The sequence below is a fragment of the Podarcis muralis genome, chromosome 4, assembly GCF_964188315.1.
Source record: "Podarcis muralis chromosome 4, rPodMur119.hap1.1, whole genome shotgun sequence".
Lineage (NCBI taxonomy): Eukaryota > Metazoa > Chordata > Lepidosauria > Squamata > Lacertidae > Podarcis > Podarcis muralis.
In genome coordinates this window covers 3,176,091-3,188,450 of record NC_135658.1, presented here as the reverse complement: position 1 = coordinate 3,188,450, position 12,360 = coordinate 3,176,091, and the positions used below count along the sequence as shown (strand labels likewise).

The 12,360-nt window shown below is 48.1% G+C and overlaps 1 protein-coding gene and 1 long non-coding RNA gene across 18 annotated transcripts in view; one reads left to right on the top strand and one right to left on the bottom strand.

The window, feature by feature from the left end:
* LOC114595218 (zinc finger protein 75D-like) overlaps positions 1–12,360 on the top strand; it is a 437,997-nt gene that overhangs the window by 238,300 nt on the left and 187,337 nt on the right. The window lies entirely within an intron of this gene.
* Positions 5,957–10,441, bottom strand: LOC114595202 (uncharacterized). Its single transcript, XR_013392742.1, has 4 exons — positions 10,186–10,441; positions 9,009–9,107; positions 8,067–8,153; positions 5,957–6,102 (listed from the first exon to the last, which is right to left on the bottom strand). It is a non-coding gene; the product is annotated as an uncharacterized LOC114595202 (long non-coding RNA).

The following is a 12,360-nucleotide window of genomic DNA, read 5'->3' as shown; positions in this document are numbered from 1 at the left end:
GAGAGAGAGAGCCCGAGAGAGAGAGAGAGAGAGCCCGAGAGAGAGCCTGAGAGAGAGAGCCCGAGAGAGAGAGCCCAAGATAGCAGCCAAGCCCCCTTCACCGCCAGCCCCCCCGCCAGCCCCCTCTCCCCTCCTCCCTAGGCGGCAGCTCCGCCATGACCACAAACGGCGGCGGCAGCAGCAGCCGCGCGCGGCCCGGGCTCCCCTCGCCGGCCGCGGGAGCCAAGGCGCGCGACGAGGGAGCCAAGGCCTGGACTGGATGACCTTTGGGTCCCTTCCACCTCTATGATTCCATGACCTTTAAGGGAAGTCACCTCCATCTTCCTCTCAGAGCAGATGCCCACAAGCCCTGGGTGGGAAGAGCCCGAGAGAGAGAGAGAGACCAAGAGAGAGAGAGAGAGCCCGAGAGAGAGAGAGAGAGCCCGAGAGAGAGAGAGAGAGCGAGAGAGAGAGAGAGAGCCCGAGAGAGAGAGAGAGAGCCCGAGAGAGAGAGCGCCCGAGAGAGAGAGAGAGCCCGAGAGAGAGAGAGCCCGAGAGAGAGAGAGAGAGCCCGAGAGAGAGAGAGAGCCCGAGAGAGAGAGAGAGAGAGAGAGAGCCCGAGAGAGAGAGAGCCCGAGAGAGAGAGAGCCCGAGAGAGAGAGAGCGAGAGAGAGAGCCCGAGAGAGAGAGCCCGAGAGAGAGAGAGAGCCCGAGAGAGAGAGAGCCCGAGAGAGAGAGAGAGAGAGAGAGCCCGAGAGAGAGCCTGAGAGAGAGAGCCCGAGAGAGAGAGCCCAAGATAGCAGCCAAGCCCCCTTCACCGCCAGCCCCCCCGCCAGCCCCCTCTCCCCTCCTCCCTAGGCGGCAGCTCCGCCATGACCACAAACGGCGGCGGCAGCAGCAGCCGCGCGCGGCCCGGGCTCCCCTCGCCGGCCGCGGGAGCCAAGGCGCGCGACGAGGGAGCCAAGGCGCGCGAAAAAATTTTTAATTATTGGGGGGGCAGAGCCCCCCCAATAAAATTTTTGAGGGGGCTCGGGCCCCCTCAGGCCCCATGGAGTCGGCGCCTATGTCCCAGGCCACAGAGAGATTAGGCTGGCCTCAACCAGAGCCAGCGCTTTTTCGGCTGTGGCCCCAAACTGGTGGAATGCTCTGTCACAAGAGACCAGGGCCCTGCGGGACTTGACATCTTTCCACAGGGCCTGCAAGACAGAACTGTTCCACCAGGCCTTTGGCCAAGGCACAGCCTGACCCCCTCCGTTGGTAATTCTTCACAGAACTCTAGCCCAATGGTTGCCATCAATTTGATTTGAACTGATTTTATAATGAATTGATTTTAGAATGCTGAATTATTTTACTATTGTTAGCCACTCTGAGCCCAGCTTTGGCTGGGGAGGGCGGGATATAAATAAGAATTTATTATTATTATTATTAGAGAGTAAGGGCGCCGTAATGTCCCAATGATGAAGCCAAAGTTGTGTTTGTGATTAGCCTGCTAGAAGGGGACACCAGGCTGTCAGTTGTGTGTGCAGGAGCCAAGCCCTGTGACCAATAGGACTTTGCAGGACTGGGGCCTTCCTAAGTTTGTTGTGAAGAGGCAAGGCGCGGCCTCACAGGTGAGGCCGATTGGTAACTCACAGCACCTGGTGGCAAGAGCCAGGAAGGGATATAAGGTCAACATTTCCCTTCGGCTCTTTGCCACAGCAACATGCTTCCTGCCTTGCTGTGTTTGGCTTCTTGTTTCCTAATCCTTGAACCTCAGCTTCTTGACTCCTTGCTTCTTGATCCTCAGACCCCTGACTTCGTGACTCTGTTTCTTGATCCTCAGACCCCTGGCTTCGTGACTCCTTGCTTCCTGACCCTCGGACCCTTGGCTTCTTGACTCCTGGCTTCTGGGCCCCCGTTCCTGCTCCCACCCCACCATCTTGCCCCCGGTCCTGACGTCCCCTGCTGGGACTTTGGTCACCTGTGAGCCAGCCCGTGACACAAGCGCTGGGTGGCCCCCATTCTCATTGCCTGGCATGCATGGTTGTCCTTATGTGCCTTGTAAGGTAGCGACCATGGAGATCAGAAGGGGCAATGGGGCATCAACACACAGAGTAAGGAAACAAATACTGGTATACATTGCAAATAAAGACATTAAACAAAAAACAGGCTATGACTGGACCCTTCCATTCTTTATTTTCGTAGCCATCTATGTTTGAGCTTGCAGATTAAAGTCTTTTCGATGTGTCTTGAGGGTTGGTGCCAGAGAGTCCCATACTCTAGGTGGCAGGGTGTGGATTGTGCATTAAAACCGTGGGGTGATCTCTTGGTTTTGGCTTTGTGTGGTGATCATGGGATCCAGTCTTACGGTGTCTTCTTAGAGCCAAGTATCATTAGGCACCTTCTTACAAATATAGTGTATTTGTAGATCACATTCGAATGCCATCCAGCATTTTTCATAGTAGCACTCATAGGACACAGCAACACAGTCATGGTTCGCTTCATAATTTGGCTCATAGTAATTCCAGTAGCTGAAAAGAAAAGCAGGACTGATCAATCAAGACTGGAAGTCTACTTCCTCACTCACTCCCCATGTCTTCTACCATTAAAAAGATGTTCGGCTCTTTCTCTCTTCACATCCACCCACAATCGTGATGGATTTTTCTCCCCAGATTTTAGAATTCTAACCATGTAAAAGAACAAAAAACCCACAACTGTAGGTCAAGACTATTTTCTTCTGATATGAAGTGATTCCTCATAGGAAACTACAAAAAAAATGAGGGTGTCACTGTGGAAGGCTCAGTGGTACACAAAAGAACTTGCAGTCACTTTATTTAACATTTTTGTGTAGTATCCCATGCAGTATTTCTGCTATAGCCAAGATTTCCATTTCTGCAACAGAACCGCCCCTCTCTCCTCTTCATATGCACCCGCATCCTCCTCAGATCTGCTGTGTACCATTTTGGGTGTTGAGAGATCCTTACTCTCTCGTAGCAGAGTTCACACAGTAGTGATTGTTCTGAGCAAATAAAAACTTTGTTAGATTTGCATCTGCCATAATCCACCTCCTCTCACATCTATCACTCACCTTATGCACAAGGACGGCAATGACACTATACAGAAACAAAAATAGCCAAGTCTACAACTGAAATACAAAATATAATCTATAACCACAAAGCCATTATAGAGATGGTTGGAATGATATGATTTCTCTCTCATATATATACATTTACTCTAATCAATTATCCATAGTTGATAGCCCCATGCTTATTGTCACTTCTGGTAAGGCCTTGCATTCTCCAGTGTCCATTGTATATTGAATCAAGTCCCACTACAGAACACTAAAATTCTGTGTAAATGTATTCTAGAACTCTAGTAGGTGTTCTTTTACTCCCATGAGATGTTTGGGTTGTGTCAGGGAATTGCAGGCAGAGAAGGGGGAGAGAATACTGAGATAAGCCTCCGTTAATTAGCAGCTCTTCTTCCTCGGATGAGGAAGGTGACGAGGAAGGTGACGTAGGGCTGTCAGGAGGCAATGAATCTGAGAGGGGGGAGCCACTTCTGGGGCCCAGCCACTCTCGTAACAGAGGAAGGAAGGGGGTTGGGCTCAGAAAGTGGATATGCTGGGGGAAACCGAAGGCTTCTTCAGTCGAGGCAACTGACTCACCATGATGGAGGCTGACTTTCAGAGCTCTTGTAAATAACGACAAGAAACCAATAAATCCTGTAAATATGGCTGGATTCCCAGACTCTTCTTATCTCTGCTAGCACTCACCAATCATTCCTGACAGGTTGGATGTGCCCTTTGATCAAGTCTAAGTTCACATACAGCAGTGATTCACCAATTGGAGGTCCAAGGACCACCCACCCAGCGGCTCCATTACACTATTCACATAACAAAAACTGCCACAGAGATATCCAAATGTTCAAAGGTAGAGGGGCCCATGGGTCTTGGCTTCTGAAAAAGAAGGGGTCTGTACTACTTAGCTAACTGGGAACCACTGGCATACAGGGTTTAAGTTCCCAGCTGGTATTATCCAACTCCAATGGCCGTTTGTGAACTTTACTCAATGCCTTTGCCAAAAAGGTTAAGTGATTAGTATTGGGTGCATCAATGGAGATGAATGCCATTGGATTTTGTTCCAGGAGAAAGCGACCCTCTGTTCATCCAGTCTTGGTAATAAATGCCAGACCAGCTCGCTGTTCTACTACCAATCTGTGGATGAGTGAGATCTTACTCTGACCTTGTCAATCCATCAACACGGGTTGAAAAGAGTTGTTTGATACTTAAAGGGAACCATGAACTGTCTTAAACAACCCAAAACTATTGGGGATCTGTCAGTGATTCCTGCTTTGCAGGGGTTGGACTAGATGACCCTTGGGGTCTTATCCAACGCTAAATATCTATGTGTCTATGATTCTATCCAAGAGAGTGACGTGAACTACGCTCTCTCGCACACTTGCCTCCTCTGCTCCTATTTTAGTTCTGAGATTGCTAGTTATTCAGATTGTTTAGCAGATAACTGTAGAAATATTTTCCTAAAGAGAGTGTCGCTCAGTTTAGGTTCCTGCAAGTCCTTTTGCAGCTGAGCTAAGCAGCACAAACCATTGAAAAGGATGCCCGCACCCTCTTCTGAATCACCACATTCATAGGTTAGAGAAGCAGGAAGAGCAGCCTTCCTGCCTCTCCAACCTTGAGAGAAGAAGCAGCCGCTCACCTGGACAATGATGTGGAGGAGTACATATGCAGATCTTTGGTAGTAGAGAAAAGTGCATGGCAAAATATATTTGGAGGGTGAACAGATCAGTTATGTAAACAGAACCTGCAACTTTTTGGAATGCACGCCATTAACAAATGTTTCTTCAGAAACTTACTGGACTTCAGCCTCCATTCCTGACAGCCACGACCATTTCTTTCCCTTGTCTTTAAAGACTCCAATCCAAAAAAACTTTTGATGTCTTTCTACTTGCTTGTTTATAAAATACTAGGGAAGGGGTGCAGAAAGAACAAATAAAACCTTTTAAGACAATGTCCTTTTCTCTAGGAGACTATAGCTCTTGACAGAAATTAAACATGCATAAAACAAGCACATTTTAAAAGCAGCAGGTGTCACATTTGAAGGTCCAATCCACATATATTGAGGAAGCAGTGATCAAAACTATACATAGTATTCCCATCAGCAAGAATAATTTCGTACAGTGGATGTGGTATTGTCCCCCTGATCACAATTATGATGATGATGGAATCACGGAAGCATCCCAAAGAGGAACTATTGTAGGGAAGGGTGACTTCACCTGCCCTCACCAAGACTGGCTACACATGTCTTCCAGTCACGACACAGAGTTAAAATTTCCAAATGCTGTAAATGACTGTGCCATAGAACAGTTGGTCTTGGAACCACCTAGCAGGACAGTGACCTGTGTGGCAAATACTCCAATTTCTGCCGCCATGTTTGTTGGTTGGCTCCAAAGACACTGGAATCAGTCTGCTTGTGGGATACTTGATGGCATGATGATGGAGTCTCACCCACGTCTGTGCCCTGTAGCAGCCCAGTAGCTCCTCTACCAGGGCTAAGGTGCTGGGAGAGGAATATACCCTGCAAGCTCCTCTAGAGTAATCTCCATGATACTCTCACGCCAGAGGGTTAGGGTGGTGAGTGATGCCTTCTTTCTAAGCACTCAGTACATCTCACAGAGTAGAGGAAGAATTTACCGGCAAGCCAAGGGATAGATGCCCCTCAAGTATCTCCTCCTTCAAGACCTCCTTCCTGACTGCCAGCTTCATTCTATCACAGCTCAGCATCTCCAAGAAACCTCAGTGAGTCCCAGATGGTAGCAGCTGCTCCCTGCCCCACCCACCCCTTGGCTTGACTGATGGAGTTGCTGTCTTGGCTGCATACAGGGGGATTGGAGCTTCTTAAATGGCTGGTGATGATAGGAGCCTTTGGCTCAAGGAGATCTCCTACCTCCTGTACTCAGCTTTGATGCTCACCTGTTCTTCCCTTGTTTCCACAGAAATGAGCCTGGCGCCCTCCTGCTCACAATGTTTTTGGGCATCCGTCCATGAGCCTATCTCAATAGAAAACCAATAGAAGGTCCTTTCATATATGACCCAGCCATTGTTCAAGTTTTCAAGAAGGGTATCTTTGAGTCAAGCCATGTATGGAGGAAGTAGAGGGGGGGGGGAAATAGGGAAATTAATGGGGACCACCTTGTATGTCTGTGCAGATTTCAGTTATTTTTGTTAAGTTCATTCCTGTGGCCACGTGATAACATATATTCATCTAGGAAGCTCAGAAAGATTAAAACAAGAAGAACATTAACACTTCAACCCATGCTGATGCTGCAGTAAATACAGTGGTGCCTCGCAAGACGAAATTAATCCGTTCCGCGAGTCTCTTCGTCTTGCAGTTTTTTTCGTCTTGAGAAGCACGGCTATTAGCAGCTTAGCGGCTATTAGCGGCTTAGCGGCTTTAAGAAAAAGGAAACACACTCGCAAGAACTCGCAAGACGTTTCGTCTTGCGAAGCAAGCCCATAGGGAAATTCGTCTTGCGGAACGACTCAAAAAACGGAAAACCCTTTCGTCTAGCGAGTTTTTCGTCTTGCGAGGCATTCGTCTTGCGGCGCACCACTGTACCTGGGTGGGGATAGCTGGAAAAGGAACGCAGTCAAGAAGCTTTTATTTGAGGGAACAGACAAAAGATGTACGTCCCCTCACAGGCCTTATCTGAACCCCTGGGGCCTCGCCTACTTGTTTCTTTTCCTCTCTCCAGGCTCTCTGCTGGGGGTGGGGGGTAGGAATCTGGAGTGTGTGTTGCTGGCATTGGGCAACTGGGACAGAGGAGGGAGTCTGCTGGTTTACCACCCACTTTGCTGCCCAGCAGTCTCCCTGCCTGAGCTGACAGGATGGATCCAGTGGGCTTCCCAAATGGCTCTGGGGGATTTTGGTGCTCCTGCCGAACTTTGGCCAAGCTCTGGAACAACCTAATAATAATAATGATAATACTTTATTTATATGCTGCCCATCAGATTGGGTTTCCTCCAGCCACTCTGGGCAACTTCCAACAAATTAAAACAGAATTGGACACCAACCATTAAAACCTTCCCTGACAAAGGCTGCCTTCAAATGTCTTCTGAAAGTCAGGTAGTTGTTTTTCCCCTTGACATCTGGTGGGAGGGAGTGCCGCAGGGCAGGTGCAACTACCCAGAGGGCCCTCTGCCTTGGCTTGGGCCATTGACATGATTGGCCCTGAGTGCCCATTCCTGCTTCATGCAGCCTGCTTGGCCCCCTGGTATACTGCAGAGGGGGACATGGGTGGCGCTGTGGGTTAAACTACAGAGCCTATGACTTGCCGATCAGAAGGTCGGCGGTTTGAATCCCCGCGACAGGGTGAGCTCCCATTGCTCGGTCCCTGCTCCTGCCAACCTAGCAGTTCAAAAGCACATCAAAGTGCAAGTGGATAAATAGATACCACTCCAGCGGGAAGGTAAACGGTGTTCTGTGCGCTGCTCTGGTTCGCCAGAAGCGGCTTAGTCATGCTGGCCACATGACCCGGAAGCTATACTCAGGCTCCCTTGGCCAATAAAGTGAGATGAGCGCCGCAACCCCAGAGTCGGTCACGACTGGACCTAACGGTCAGCTGTCCCTTTACCTTATACTGCAGAGGTTGGGGCAAAGAAAGATGCTGGAAGATGGCTTTTACGTGAGTGGAGGAAAAATCTGGTTGAATGCAATCGACTACTGGTGAGGGCTCATCATTGAGCCTACCAAGTGGCAGTGAAGGCTACAAAGAAGACGTGCTCTGCTTCCTCCATTGTGCCATCCAGCAGAGCTTTCCCGGGTAGCGTATGGCCTGCTACAGTCTGGCCCGAAGGAGATGATAGAAGTGAGAGCAGCTTTCTGTGACTTGCTTGCAAAGCATTTTGACAGTTCAGGAGAGCTGATCTGAATATCTCTGATGTTTCCCTAGGGTGGCTGGATGCGAAGGAGGGCAGCAGCCTGCTCTGGCTCTAAAAGTTTTCAGCTAGAGGAGGGGCTTTCAGCTGGTGCAGAATCAGGGCTGGTTCCCACTGCACTACAATTTTTCAGCACCGTAGGGTAGCTTACCAATTTCTTTTTGCAGTTGATCATTTAAGTTGACAAAATACTTCATTTCCTCCGATATGTTTTGAGCTGCAGCAAGTATTTCTAAGTCTAAAAGATTTGAAACAGTTTAAGGCAGGAGTATCTGAAATAACAATCTGCAAATATCAGGAAACCATTTCCAAACATTTAAAAACACTCAAGCCTGAAACAAGAAGCAGAGCTCCAGGATGGATTTCTTATGAATATAAGGGCAGACTTGATTCTCTGTGGCTGAGATCACCAACGAAAAGCCTCTGAAGACCCCTGCAGCTGGATCAGACCAAAGACCCATGCAGTCTACTATCCTGTTCTCATATTAAAAGTGGCTCATGAAGTATCTCTGATGTTCCCTTCCTATGTCCTCCTTTTCTGCTGGGAATCACAGGGTCACAAACCAATTCTGCCTTGAATTCCACAGGAAAGCCAAATATTCAAAGAATACTTTGCAGTTTTCAATTATGCTTTGTGAGATCTAAGAAAATAGAGGCACTGAAACTCTTTTTATGATGTGGGATATAATGTCAGTGCAAGGATTTTCCCTTGTGCAATCCGCCTCCTTCCCTGCAATCTGTTCCAAAGTCCCCCCCCCCCCCCGCGGAGAGCAGCTTTGGTGATGGCATGCAGGGAGAAGTGGGGGGAACGTTCCCTTGTGCTAGTGCTAAAATCTTGCACTAGCACAAACATTGTGAGTTACAGTGTGATGGGGGAGGACAGCATTTCTAGTGGGGAGATGTGAGAATCACAACCGTCTGCTTTTCTTTCTGCTGAGCAATGAAAAAGTGATGAACTCTGTTGGGTGCTGAGTTTCATTGAATACATGTATTGCTCAAGCAACATGAACCCAAAATTTAACTACAGGAATTGAACTCTGTTTAATTTAAACATGTTACAGCAAAAGTGTGGATGTGCATATAAAATGCTTACCATCCTTGTCTTCGTAGACTGGATCAGTCCCAACAACCACAGTTCGTATCATATCCATTGCCACTTGAAGCTCCTCTCTCTTTTTCAGTTCCTTCCGATCTAAGAAGGAGGTAGGTAGAAAAGAAATTGTGTTCTGGCACACTAATCTGATAAACTGGGGAAGGGGATACTTGGTTTCAAACTGCTATTAATATTGGATTTAAATTGCCGACTTGTAACGTGCCCTTAGGGAGAAGGGCAAATAAAATATCAAATCAACAAAAACATGAAAACGACTTCTATTAATATTTTCTGCTCTCAGCCCTTAGATTGAGGGTTCCCAAGCCTTGATTTAAGCTGCCCTGGTCGTCTGAAGTCCTGTTTCCATTTCACCAGATAGTTGGCCTTCCTTAGAGAGCTTTAGATTTTTGGTGTCTAGATACACCTGTCCTCTTTGTCCTACAGACTTGCATTTGCCAGGTTGCCTCGTGCTCTGCCATATGCTTAAATATGCAAGTTCTTGGATCATTTGACTCCCTCTCCCCGAGCTTTGCTTACTTTAAAAATGAATTCACTAGGCAAATAGGCCATGTGTTCATCTATCCAGTGCTATTTTTCTAGAAAAAGAGGCACTCAAACTCGCCATTAATGCCTCCCTTGTTCTCTTAGAATGGAAACATCACCCACCTGAGAGGGGCCGGAACTGAGTCCTGATGAATTCTGGCTGAAAAAAGCCCTGCATATATCTCAATATTTAGGTAGGCTCTGGATCCAGCCACATTAGCCATGGCCTTATCCTTTGCAGCCTGTTTTCCCCAAACACTTTCCTTGAAGGGACTGGAGCCCTAGCAGAGGGCAGGGTGCCGAGGACCAGAAATGGGGGCTCACCCACAGCAAATGAGGATTAGTGGGGAAAGGAGGAGAGAATTGCAAGCTGGGAAAGGGAATTGTCCAGGGTGTCCCGGGGACTTGTGTTAGCCTGTGCTTCTGTTCCAAGTGCTGGAACTCACTTATTCAGGGAGAACAAAACAGTGCCATTGCTCTCACTGGGTGACAGCTGGAACTCCCTCCCCTAAAATCAAAGAGAGATGAAAGGGGTAAATGGAAGGTGGATCCTGCCATCTCCTTTTGGAAATGCTATTGGCATTGAAGCAAAGCCCACGACAGAAGTATCACCATATGCCAATTGTGTACTTACACAGAATGAAAACCAGCAGTGTCATGACAGTAAGGATGAAAATCTCAAGTACGATCAATCTTTCACCCACTGGAGATTTGAAGAAAGTAACCAAGTCCTGAAAAGCAGATGCTTGAAGAAAGAAAATCCTGCTTTAGCCATCAATAGCCAACATACCATTGCCACTCCAGGAAAAAGGGTTTCCATATGCTGTGGAAGCCATCAGCCAGAGACACTCAACTGTTCAGGGGGTGGGCACTTGGGAGGATAAAAGCAGGTGGAGACGAGATGCCTTGCTGCTTGAGGAAACTTTTCTGACCAATGTCTGGATCAGAAGACAGGAGCCTTTGATACTACTTTCTGCCCCCCAGGCAAATGACAAGATGCTCCCTCCAAACACATAATTCCACATACACAAGCTGGGCTGGGCTGGCCATTGGCTCTTATCTCAATGTTGCTAATAAGGCAGCAGACTAACTGAGGAGGTGGCGTGCAGCTTGTGTGGTCTGCACATCTCTACCCACCCCAGACCTGCTACCTGAGGCAACTGCCTCATTCTGCCTAATTGTACAGCCATTCCTGACTGCACACACTAAAGGAAGACAGCAGCCAGCAGCAAAGAGTAGGCTCACCCCTGGGGTTTCTGTGGGGCTTAGTGGATCTCTGGCAGCCAAAGAGCTGTGTGGGCTTTTCTTGGCACTCCTCCCTGGCAAAACATGACGGGTTCCACTCCCTGCCCGTCTCTCCATCAACTTCCCTTTCCCGCGCACTCCTCTACTTTATGAGAAACCTCAGCCCCTATGACTGTGCTGTATACAGACCACCAGTTTCTTTTGCTCTTGCTTTGCGCTTTCTGGACGCTACGTTCCTTCTGGACGCTCCACGCTTTGGAAGCGCTAGCTTCCCCATCCTCTTGGTTTTGTCTGAGTAAGAACAAGACAAGAACAAATGGAGAATAACACTAGGAGCACATTAGGTACAGAGTGGGGTCTATCAGTATTAGACCATCCTTTCCCGTAAAGAGGTTGTTGAGTCCAATATAACTGAAATATCTTTTTCTTTTGCTAGATCAATCTCAGTTTTGAACCAAAAGAAATGTTCTATATGGATTCCAATGCATTTTTGAAAATTGTTTTAGGTAATATAGCACTTTCTCATTTTGCATCCTATTCCTCTCTAAACTCCTGGACATCTCGTTTGCAGGACTCCATTGAGATGTTCACCATTTACTAGATCTTGTGGGATCTATGAGGTCTTCCTATGTTCCTGGGTGCCAACTCCCTGCATCACAGGCATCACGGTCAATGGTTGAGGACAATGGGAGTTGTAGACCAATAACATCTGGAGGGTCACCACCCTTGATGGAAGGTAAAGGTAAAGGTGTTGTAAAACTAGCCCCATCGGGAGAGGCTGGCCCCTCTCCCTGCTCCCGGAGCTTGTTTACTGGTTGATCTACTCTGGCTGCTATCCCAGACAGTCCAGGCAGACCTTGATAGGCGACATTTCCCAGCGTGGAAAATGCACACCCCCTTCTCCCCCTTCGCAGGGGAAAGAAGAATAGTCAGAAAGTCCTTCTACATTCTGTTTATTTCTGACATTACAGCACTACAAGAAAACATGTCCGATCACTTCAGTCTCCTTCCAGCAAGTGACACAGACTTCCTTTACATAGGCAACAGAAAGGTCTCATATTACACACAGAACACAGCTTTGAGTAGCATGTGAACTTCCAGGAACATTCTTTCCCACAGCTAGCCACATCACATGATGTAAACATCAAGCTAGCAGTTTGCAGCTGTGTTGTATCCACATCGTAACAAAAGGGACCCCTGACCATTAGGTCCAGTCGTGGCCGACTCTGGGGTTGCGGCGCTCATCTCACTTTATTGGCTGTGGGAGCCGGCGTACAGCTTCCAGGTCATGTGGCCAGCATGACTAAGCCGCTTCTGGAGAACCAGAGCAGCGCATGGAAACGCCGTTTACCTTCCCACCAGAGTGGTACCTATTTATCTACTTGCACTTTTGACATACGTTCGAACTGCTAGGTTGGCAGGAGCAGGGACCGAGCAATGGGAGCTCACCCCATCGCGAAGATTCGAACCGCTGACCTTCTGATTGCCAAGTCCTAGGCTCTGTGGTTTAACCCACAGCGCCAGCCGCGTCCCTTTGATAGAAGGTATATACATTTAATCATAG